The 12540-nt window shown below is 36.5% G+C and overlaps 1 protein-coding gene across 7 annotated transcripts in view; it reads right to left on the reverse strand.

Annotated features, from left to right (window-relative positions):
- Positions 1–10056: 10056 nt before the first annotated feature.
- The window catches only part of LOC121377024 (oxidation resistance protein 1-like), a 135551-nt gene continuing 133067 nt past the window's right edge, over positions 10057–12540 (reverse strand). For all 7 annotated transcript variants that reach the window (XM_041504865.1, XM_041504864.1, XM_041504863.1 and 4 more), the window contains one exon: positions 10057–12252. The gene's annotated coding sequence lies outside the window, so the exon portion shown is untranslated. The remainder of the gene's footprint in view (positions 12253–12540) is intronic.

Genomic DNA, 12540 nt, shown 5'->3' on the forward strand with positions numbered 1-12540 from the left:
TCTATCATCCGTTATAATCTTATTTATTTTTGCCTTCATAGTAGACCAAGCTGTCCATTAACCCCACATTTACCGATCTCACCGTTTAAAGGGAGCTGTCACTATCACTCTCCTGGAAAACTGTTGAAGGAGAGTCATTTTTAACTCCCCTTAAGCATGTCAATTTATATGGTGTCAATATAGTAATTTCATAATTGGCTCCTCATAATCTATGTTAGCCCAGAGCTTCTAGATTTTTTTTTAAATCCACTATCCGTGATTTAAAAAATTTACTAGCCACTATTAAAAATTCACTATCCCTACTTTAAAACACTAACACTGGGGTTTGGGGCGGGTTCAGGATATTCATATTTACAAAATAGACTTAACTGCAACATTTGACTTCTTTTTTTCACTAGCTGTTGGGCATGGCAATAGTAGTTATTTACTAGCCCAACATTGAATATCACTAGCCATGGGAGTGGGACTACCATAATCTAGAAGCCCTGTCTGGCATGGCGATAGTAGTTATTTACTAGCCCAACATTGAATATCACTAGCCATGGGAGTGGGGCTACCATAATCTAGAAGCCCTGTCTGGCATGGCAATAGTAGTTATTTACTAGCCCAACACTGAATATCACTAGCCATGGGAGTGGGACTACCATAATCTAGAAGCCCTGGTTAGTCTGTCATGGACAGAACACTATGGCAAAGTCGGAGGTGCCCACGACAAGACGTGCTTGAACAGTTTTCTGATGGAAGCACATGCCAAAAATTACCCACATCTAAGTCAGTGGAGCAATTAATCGCTCCCAAAATTTGTTTCGTTACAAGGTCTGCATTAAGAGTCCAGTACTCCAGCTTGTTTCAATCGAAAATCGATAAATATTCTAACAGATTACACAGCGTGAAAGTTTTTATCAGATGGTGTGGTCTGTGCGGTGGTTTCTCTTTTATAGACAATGTATGTGGCATTATTTTTAGAAGTGTTAGTAAATGTTATTTAGGTGTCACCCCCCTGGTTAAAATGAGTCATATTGCACCAGTTACATATTTTGAAAGACTATCTCTGCCCTCAATATTATTGTAGCTTTTCATAAATACCCCCCCCCCCCACCAAAAAAAACCAACCAACCAAAAAACAAACCCAAATGATCATGGTATTGAGCTAATTCTAATGGTATTGAGATGATACTGTCTTTTAAAGGGAACATGAATGTAAATGCAGTTTACAGTTAATATACACAGGTGCTTGTGTAGGGGGTGTGGGAAGGGCGTGAAAATACCTATGGTCCAAGCAAATTTAGGTGGGGTTTTTTAAATATATTTCCCAGGGAGCATGACCCTCTAGAAACTTTGCTTGTCTTTTCATTTCAAAGTATTTTCATGTTTGTATCCAATTAAGGTTGAAGCACACTGTCAGCTATAAGGGCTGTCTGTCCAGGACAGTGGGTTGGTGGTTAGTGAGACTCGGGAGAGAAGAGGGTGTAGTGTTCGTACACCTACCCATTGAGTCGTTAAAACTCACTCTGGGTGGGAGTCTGGAACCAGGTTGCAAACCCTGTAACCCTGTACCTACCAGCCTAATGTCCAATGGCTTACTACGACACCACTGAAGCTGGTCACAGTCTACACCATCCCCACAAATGTGCCCGAGACATTATTTTCATTAGGTCCTTAATTGTTTATCACTTTCTGTTCATGTTGGCCACTGGTGGGGAAATTGCAACGAATCTTTGTATATAAGGAGGATACCCATAACCTGTGACAAGTAATTTTCTTGGAGATATCCCATTTAGAAGCAAGTACAAAACTGGTATTTTTACTGACCATTTTAGATTGTTAGTCTTAACCAGTTCACTCATAACCATTGTCGGTGAATAAAATTCCATTTATACAAAATTAATTTATGATGTTTTATAAGTTTTTTAATCTAGCAATTCACCAAAACTGTGTAGTGTGACTTCTGACTCATTTTAACATGGGGGTGGAGGGGGGCTCCATGTGTGAGAGATTTTTCATGTAAATCTGCCAGATGTTAAAAAAAAATGAGGATAGTTGTCTCCCTTTTTTACTCTTGTGTGATCACTTCAGGTCATGATATTAAGATGTTCTTCATCTATATATTTATATATATATATATATATATCTATCTATCTATCTATCATCTATATCTATTTAAACATATATATATATGTTGAATGGATGTGGGCATGTAAGTATCTTTTGGAGTTACATGCACAGATTGACTTAATTTTGAAATGATCCTATGGAGTAAAGAGGGGAGGCAACTCTGTTTACTTAACAACTGGCAGTTTTACATGCAAAACATTCTCAAACATATCAGGACACAGTATTAAGATATCATTCCACTTGCATAGGAAGTGGGGGGAGGGAGGGGGCACAATGTGCTCCTCCACTTTACTTGATCCAGTGGCAGCAGCAGCAATGGTTTATATATATATGTGTGTGTGTGTTGTGTGCGTGCCCCCCCCCCCCCCCCCATTTGTTTGGCACCTTCCTATGCCACTGCATTCTTTTTATGTACAAATGGTTTATAGATCAATACTTAATATTGAAATGAAATGTCATTCTCTATGTGTACAAATGGTACAAAGTATTGACGAGTATTGTGATATGTATATCCCGGTGTCCATAGATCTCTAATGTTTGTACAGGTTGTAGGATGTTTCTAGTGATAGAATGGCAACAGACTTATCATAGGGCCTCTTCGAATTGATAATTTGCTTAACCCATTTATGGGCGACACAAAACACAAATCTAGGTAACCCTATTCCTTTTTGCATAACGAGATTGTTCTCTTGCAATTTTCAGATACCTGTTTATATATAATTATCAAAGTAGTTAATATTCGGTGATAGTATCATGTTTTTTTCTCATTCCAACCACTGCACTACAACTGGTCAAAAGCTGTGGTATGTCCTGTCTGTGAGAAAGTGCATATAAAAGATCCCTTGCTGCTAATTAAAAAAATGTAGCATGTTTCCTCTGATGACTACGAGTCAGAATTACCAAATGTTTGACATCCAATAGGCGATGATTAATTAATCAATATGCTCCAGTGGTGGTGTTAAACAAAAAAACTTTTTTTGTGTAGTATATGTTGAGACTGTCACTTGTGCTCATGTTAAAAGACCACAAAATATTACCTTCATAAAAAATGTGTGTGTGTTGGATTAAATCCAGGTGTGTGTGTATACAGGGGGTGGGTTTTGGTATCGAAAACCCCTCCTTCCTGTGGCTAAAATAAATATCTTCTTTTTTTTTCATTTTCCAGGGGATCATGACTCGAGCCCCCTATAAAAAAAAACTTCACTCACCAGTCTAGCCCCCCCTCCCCCGTTAAGTTTCCTGCTCACGCAAATCCATCAACATATTCCAAAACGAAGTGCCAAGTTAGTGTGCTTTCAAGAGACGGCCACAGGGCTGGGACTGGGTGCACAGACAATTTCGCCAAATTATTTATATAACTTCAAAAATTGCAGAAACCCTGTTATTTTGTAACAAAATTTCAATTAATTACATATTGAAATAAAATTTGCCCATTTATTTTGGAAATTCGCAATTGGCGAATTTAGCGAGTGCCAGAGCTAGACCTGGGTCATTTCGTGAGTGGCGAAGAATAAACACATAAACATACCGGTATTATAAATTCTGTTATAATAAATTTTTATACTGTATCCCATACTTGGTTTGTCTTGTTGTTTTTTTCATTATGAAACTTAAAATGAGTCATGGCTCTAAATTAACAGATTTTGTGCATACTTTAGGGATGGTTGCTCGACATGGTTTCATACAATGTATATAGTAGAATATCACTGGGTCGAATACACCGCAACACAATGTATTTGGAAAACGTGTATATTATGGAAACAGCTTCTTAAATACCGATTGGTGAGAACATCATTTGGGTTTTTTGGTAACATACATATAACACACACATGTATGATACCAATTTAGACATACGACTGGCTACTCGTAGGTGATGACCAAGTCACCACTGCCATACCATCCAATGATGTAAAGCAATGAAAATTGATTACTATGGTAAGCTAGGTTCATATTTGACACCCCCCCCAATACTCAAGTTATATTCATTTTGTCGGACAGTACATACCACAGACTTCAGAAGAAAGTAAGAAGAAAGAAATTTTTTACTTAACGACGCACTCAACACATTTTATTTATGGTTATATGGCGTCAGACATATGGTTATGGGCCACAGATATAGTGAGGAAACCCGCTGTCGCCACTTCATGGGCCACTGTTTTCAATAAGCAGACAGGATAGTACCACGGTCTTTGTTACACCAGTTGTTGAGCACTGGCTGGAACGAGAAATAGCCTGATGGGTCCACCGACGGGGATCGATCCTAAACCGACCACGCATTAAGCGAGCGTTTTACCACTGGGCTACGTCCCGCCCCCTTTTTGCAAAAGGAAGACCATGTACAAATGATAAAAATAAAACAAGTTTCAACAATTTACTAATTTGCATTTTATTCAGATGATTTCATGATCAACTTATAACCTAAACTGATTTTTTAAAAAAAGAAAGAAAAATGAAACCAGTAACATATACCATCTATACAGATGGAGAAATATTTAAACATATTAAGAGAACGTCGTTTCACTTTACACAAGAAACTATTCTATTAAAGGGACATTCCTGAGTTTACAACCATTGTAAAAACAAACATTCCGCCCAATAGAGCCTTTTCAATGATGTAACATACACATGTACACATTAAATATATTTTTGTATTTAGAATATCAATGACTGTATTTACAAGGTGTTTGTTGTCATAATGCCTGTGGTAGCCCAAATGAATATCCAGCTTGACAGCTAGACTCGACGGATCTGCTGAATTGGAGGAATTGCTGAACTGTATCTCCCAATAATTTCGTACATACGAAAAAATATACATCACGAATTAAAGTAAAAACCAAGTGCTACAAACAGTAGTATATGACTGCAAACACATTCGATACACAGACACTGGCATTCTAAACAAGAAAATTTATTTAGTATGAAATATTAGTCGCCAACAAGGCTGTGTTATTGCAAACATCTTACAATGGCTGCAAACTCGTGACTGTCCCTTTAAATTGCATGTGACCATAATCTATACAATACTTATCTTTGGTAAGCTACTGTACAGTCATCCAGCTTCCACATGAATACTGTTTTTCTTTTTTTTAGGCTAACTAAACTGTACAATACCATTTACATTATCTGCAACAAATATCAACAGTGTTTCCACTCAGGATTTTGTTCAGACGGTTGGCAAAATAGGTTGGCAAAATAGTTTCACGTAAACTGAGGTGAATCCCTCTTTTTCTTTTCTTTTTTTCAATGATTACAACTTTTACAGTCCAGGGCCCCGTTCCACGAAGCGATCTTAGCACTAAGATCATCTTAGTGCATAAGGTAGCTATGCACTTAAGGTGATCTTAGGGCTAAGATCATCTTAGTGAATAAGGTAGCTATGCACTTAAGGTGATCTTAGCACTAAGATCATCTTAGTGCATAAGGTAGCTATGCACTTAAGGTGATCTTAGGGCTAAGATCGCTTTGTGGAATGGGGCCCTGGTCAAGACATTTGTGGGGTCCTACAGGCCCCTAGGAGAAACATTGAATCAACCTTTTCATATTGTATGTCCTGGGCTTTAGATCTCGCTAATTTGCATACAACAGTTTTTTTCGGATCAATTCCATGCACAATGTTCAAGGTCTTTTTAAGTGCAGTAATGTTATTAACAGCTGCTGAAGGTTTATGAATATTCATAAATGCATTTCAAGTTATATTAATATATAGTGTAATTAAAGTTTAAAGGTCCTATGTCAAAGTTGAAACGACAATATTTCGTTATTTTCACATTTGTTTGTAATAAATAACTACACATTAATCGATCCCGTGCATAATCTTTCCTTAAGTTAACTAACTCTTAATCAAGTCTTGTACTGAACAACAAGAAGGGTTTCCCGAATAATTAGTGGCTAAATGAATATTCATGTATCATGGCCATCACCTTTGTTTGTTTGTCCGTTGTCTACAAAGAACTATGGGTCAACTCAAGTTGAATGTGTATGCATAAAAACAGTGACGTCTCTAATGAATACGTCACACACTCAAGATTCCCCCCTAAAGAAAAGAAAAGAAATTCTACTACTAAATGTTATCATTATGTTATAATTTTTTATAGGCATATACATATAGCTGAAGATATAAACGTTGTTTCAAAGCAAAAATTAATAACTATTTTTGACAGGAAACACTGTTATTGCACCTTTAATATGTCGGTGGTTTTGAGATGAAATATTTTGAGGTCAGCATGTTTGTACTTAATTTGGGCTTAATTATCTTTGCTATATATATATATTTTTGGTGGGGACAATGTTTATCCACACAACTTTGTTGCAATGTAAAGCCTTAGTGCATATAAACCCTGCATTCAGTGACGGGGGTGATACTAATGTCTGCAAACTAGTTGATTCTTTTCCGATGTAGAAGGAAGGAAATGTTTTATTTAACAACACACTCAACACATTTTGTTTACGGTTATATGCCGATGTGGTCTTTTCATTTAACATGAAGTGCCTAAACCTAATCTTTGCTATGAAATAAGGGCGAGTGGCCACTCCTGCTACCGCTCCCCTCCACACTCACCTTGAAAATTTTAAGGCAGCAACCTCAGTAAGTTTTCAAGGATTTTTATTTGAAATTTCATGTGATGATCACTCACCTGGTACCAATTCAGGAGGGTGATTTTCAGCTCGCCTTGATTTTGCTGACAGCGAACACTAAAAAGTCAGTCTAGCTAGCGAACACCGTCTGACTGAACGCAATCTACATACATGGACATCATTTTCAACACATTTTCTTAACCCTTTCATATACTATTAAGTAACTATATGTACGATCAACTTCATCACATTAAATTACCCCTTTCATATCTTACAGAGGGTGGGACGTAGACCAGTTGTAAAGCGTTTGCTTTATGCGCAGTCTGACTAGGATCGATACCCGTCGGTGAGCCCACTGGGCTATTTCTCATTCTAGCCAGTGGTAATTTTTTTACATATAGTCTTAGAGAGGAAACCTGCTACATTTTTCCATTAGTACCAAGGGATCTTTTATATGCACTATCCCACAGACAGGATAGCACATACCACAGCCTTTCATATACCAGTCATGGTGCACTGGCTACAGCGAGAAACAGTCCAATGGCCCCAACGACAGGGATCGATCACAAACCGATTGTGCATCAAGCGAGCGCTTCACCACTGGGTACATCCCGTTCCTTTTCAGATCAAGAAATTCACCCATCCACCCGTAGCTGGTTTCTGCCTCTTTTCTTTATCTGAACACAACAGTAAAGTGCTACATGTGTAGTTACGGTAGTCAGTAACTTCTAGAAATTTCTAAATTTGGGTTAATCTGTTTTTACAGTACACAGGGCTTGAAATTCACTTTGTGAAATGGGAATTGATCTGTGCCCATCACATTTTAATCTGGAAACAAATACTAGAAATTGTTAAGCAGTTCTCGACCAATTGTACTGATATAAACCATTATACTCATTTTATGACAAATTTAAACTACAGTAAAATGATGTTTTAAACAATATATACTTTAATACTGGTCACCATAATATCAAGTTAACATTAGTTTCTATTTGAATAGTTATTCAATGCTCTAAAGGTCAACTTTATAATAAAATTACGAACTGTGAGCTTTAAAGTTTAAATCTATTTTACTTTACTGTTTGTATTTCAAATAGGGAAGAGTAAAAACGTCTTATTTCTACTTTTGCCTTCACATAACCGCTGCAAAGCATTATTACACAATGCCTTCTCTAAACTTTATCTGAAAACAAGGACAACTTATATGTGATGTATTTTATTTTTTTAACTAGTACACTATTCAACCAATCAAAAAAATTAATTCACTATTCTAGAGAAATTCATACAAACTACATTATTATTCAAGAGAGGTAACTCTTGATCCTTTTTTCCTTTTAGCCAAAAAGCAATTTTAAAGGAAACATGTCACGTAAACCATATTTGGCACCAACCATGTACAATTAATTATAAATTGAATCACCTAAAAATTTTTTTTATAAAAAATTAATTACTTAAAATATCTCCATAAAAGAACCCCAGATACGAGCTCTTAGCGGAAATTGCCGATCTTTAATGAGCAGGGCAATCACGAGGTCCGTGACGTCAGAGACGCGTCGCTTGATCTGAAGCCTTACACTTAAAAGCATTAGTCCGTACCACTCATAAAGAATCTAAGACTTGCACAGCTTACCAAAACAATGAGTGTTCGTTCGCAAAACGTTTTGCCGTATAAATATGAGCTGTTAGTAAATGAAGAAAGACACACATTTACTTACAACAGTTATACTGAAGAAAAAACGGATAGCGAGTCGGAGGGTGGAGAAACTGATGGTGCCAGACCAGACCGGTCGACCAATTTACAGCCCGGAGCCCGAAAGTAACCCGGAGACAAAACCAAAACTCGGATGCTAATGCCGAGGTGTATACTGTTCATATTTAGCATAAAGATGTATTTAAATATGTAAAAAATATAAATGTAGGACAAACATTTTTTGGTGGTTTTTTTTTTTAGAAAATATCGCATTTTTTATGTTCGGGCTGTACATAATGAAATCTGTATGCACCTGGCTTGTAAAACAACATAAATGACTTGAGAGTATAATCAACTTTTAAACTAAATATATTTCAATTTGCATCAATAGAACGAAATGGGGTTATAGTATTTTTCTCTCATAAAAAAGTAGCATATTATTAGGCCTATTGGTAGGGTGCGTTAGAGTAAAAACGACCACTCACGATACCCAAGTGATAATTTTCTTTTCTTTGGTACTACGTAATTGGTCAGTTTTGTAATTTTAGATGGGAAAGTCTACTTAATCAAGGGTTTTACAGCATTATTTACAGTAATGAAGCAGGGCGGCTGATAATGTCCATTAACATTGTACTATAGTCGCGATAGGTTACGCAACAATACCCTGTGATCTTAAAAAAACTGGCACGTATTTTGTACGTATGTCTAGACCGTGGTAATCACTTACCTGGTCGATACCCTGCAATATACACCTGCCAATCAGGAATCACATGTGCAGGCCACGGAAAGAAAGGACCAATTAACTAAAACAACACTCCAATTCTCAAGTCAGCCCGTGGATGAAACATAATAGTTATTTCGACACCGACAGTAGTGGTTTATTTTGTATTGAACTTCGTGTTGCTTTGGGACTTCGGGCGATGAGGAACGTTTTTGTGACGTATTCCGCCCGAAGATTAAAAACATTATTTAAAATTATTATTGTTTTCTACACGTTTTTTAAAAACATATTTAAATACATCGTACTGAGATGTATCCTCATGCCAAATCCCATGTTTGTATATGCCATATTTGATTACTTGTTGACGTTTCCTTCTTCGGACGGTGAATACAGATTTTGTTATGTAGGCCTACAGCCCTAACATGAAAAATCTTCTTTTTTTTCCAAAAAAATAAATAAATAAAACATTCTACATTTTTGTTTTAACATACCTAAATACATCATGCTGAGGTGTATCTTTGTGCCAAATATGTACAATGTACACCTCGGCATTCGCAACCGAGTACTGTTTTTGTCTCCGGGTAACATTCGGGCTCCGGGCTGTAAATAGGCTGACACCAAAGTACTATGCGGTGTTGGTGTCCAATCTTTTCTTTTGCGATAAAATACACGCGTCTTTCTTCGGATACAATCCATTGGAAAACCATAAAAAGACAATCCCGATCGTTTAAACTGTTTATTTTTACACCCAAAGGCCGCGCAGTACGGCACTGTTGGACTGAAAAGATCGTAAGCCCCTTACTCCATATATAAACAGTTAACAACAATGGAAGAGTACAGCGGCTCTGACGTCACTTCCCTTTTTTTCCGAACGCTCACGAAGAAATATGCATAAATCGTACTTTGATACTGATTAGCGTAATTTCTTCATTTTAAGTTAACTACACGTATTTTATTGTTATAAAGTTATTTGTATATTATTTTTATATCATTTTTCTTTTAAAATGAGCTATAATATGGTCTCGTGTCATGTTTCCTTTAATGCATAGGATTTTCAATAATTGTTATAAAATTGAAATAGCCTAAAATTGCAAATGAAAAGATATCATACAATGTCTTCTAATATTTGACAACATGTACAAAGTGGCAAAAATAAATCTTGTTTTGTTTCAACTTTACTTTATCATAAAGTTAACCTTTTGAGACGAAAATGTAAAAGTGGCTTGTGAAACTGATTATCAAAAGGCAAATATTTCGTATACATTTTGAGTGGCTTTTCCATCTTGCTCTCTCTTAATTTCGAGCCCTGCTTTAATCTGGTCACACAAATAATCGGTGAATCAGGCTGGAGAACTTCAGGCCAAGCCACCCATGACTAGATGATCTCAATGTTGGTTCCAGTATGAATGCATAATACATGAACGTAAATTTTAACACATGCAAAAAATCATTTCTCTTTCTATAATCTTTCACAAACTAAATTAACCATTTCACAGTCTCTTTTAACCGAGTAATAACAATTCTTTACCAAACTATGTCGACCCTTTCACAAGCTACAATTTTTCTATTATGTAATACTTCATCACCAACAAACTATATTAACCCTGTCACAAGCTATTTTAACTGTAATATTTCAAATCCACCAACCTACATTTGTGTATGTTCATCCTTTCATATCCTATTATTACTATAATATAGTTCACCTCCAGCAAACTATGTTAACCCCTTCACAAGCTACACATGTATTGTTACCATATAATACTTCATAACCAACAAACTATGTTAACCCATTCACAAGCTATTGTTACCATATAATACTTCACAGTGTTCGAGAATAACAGTATCCCGATATCCCGGGGATACCAGAATTTAATTTTGGATACCAGACTTCAAGAACCCAGTATCCCACCAGGATACCATATAATACTAAATTCTCAGGTGGGATACCAGATTTTGAAATGTTAGTATTCAACTGGGATACTGGCCAAAAATTTCAATCTCGAACACTGCTTCATAACCAACAAACTATGTTAACATAACCCTTCCACAAGCTATTTTAACTAAGTAATACTTGTTCTCCAGCAAACTATGTTAGTCCTTTCACAACCTACTATGTTTAACCCTGTCGTGTGCGGTTTCCACCACTGATACACCTAAAACAACCTAACATCATCTTGCAACATCAAAGCAGATCTACGAGTCAGCTGTTTCATGCAGAATTATATAAATATTGCAAACGAATTCATCAACACCAGCTCAATCCAACTCGTATAGCACATATTATAGTCTTCACTCGGATGCGACAGTGAAGGGGTTAACTCAAAAGGGCGAGTTAAAGAGTCAAAATTTTGGCAGTTTGTATACTTGATGATAATAATAATAATAATAATGTTAATAAAACAACAAACAAGTCAACATTTGTGTACATTTGGGAATGCAAACAGCCTTCACAGATATGCTGGTGTTATGTGCGTTGTAGAAAAAATATGACCAAAAACAAAAATCGACATTTGCAGGAGACAAGAGTGACAAAAAGTATGTCGATACTGCAAAGAATTCTGGGACACTTCATTTTAGTGTCATATGAAAAATGCTCCGGTCATCATTCTTAAAGAAATGTCAACGTACAGAGAACAGAGACACTCTTATAAGTAGCATCGACACAAACCAAGGGACACTACTCTAAAAAAGAAAGAAAAGTTGAAGCATAGCATTCTGGGACACTTAATTCTTTAAGTATCATCACATAATGAATTCTGTAACACCACTATTAAAGTATTGATGCAAAGTATTGTGGGAAAGCCGTCTGGGCTAATGGTGATTTGCAAAACATTCTGAGACTGAGAAAAATCTTCTAGTAAACCGTTATCCGTCGTGATGATTTTGAAGAAAAATCTTTTGCAAAACATCACCCATTCAAACATTTAGAACATCCTCTTCTAACTTCATTGCTTTCAAGAACAGCTCTATTTTAATTCTTATCAAAGAACTCCACCACATTAGCTGTGCTGTAACGTGTCTGTCAAGAGACGGGAGTTACGTCCCTTGGTGGAACTCTTCCACTGTAGAAAGCCTCATTGCGATAGATCTCTCTTCACAAGTGGTGCAAGAACACGATATACAACCAGCACAGGTTCCGTATTGCTTCAACCTGGAAAGTGAAAATAGACAGAGACTTTTATAGTCAACACGGAACAAAAGTAAAAATTTTGTTTTGTTTAACCGGAGCACATTAATTTATTAACCATTACCAGCATCGGTGGTGTTGTGGTTACGCCATCGAATGAATGAATGAATGTTTAATGATACCCCAGCACAAAAATACATATCGGTTATTGGGTGTCACAAATTGTAAGTACTTAAGCCATCATACCATCGAACATAAGCCATCATACCATCGAACATAAGCCATCATACCATTGAACATAAGCCATCATAC

This window comes from Gigantopelta aegis, chromosome 7, assembly GCF_016097555.1.
Source record: "Gigantopelta aegis isolate Gae_Host chromosome 7, Gae_host_genome, whole genome shotgun sequence".
In the NCBI taxonomy this organism is placed as follows: Eukaryota; Metazoa; Mollusca; class Gastropoda; order Neomphalida; family Peltospiridae; genus Gigantopelta; species Gigantopelta aegis.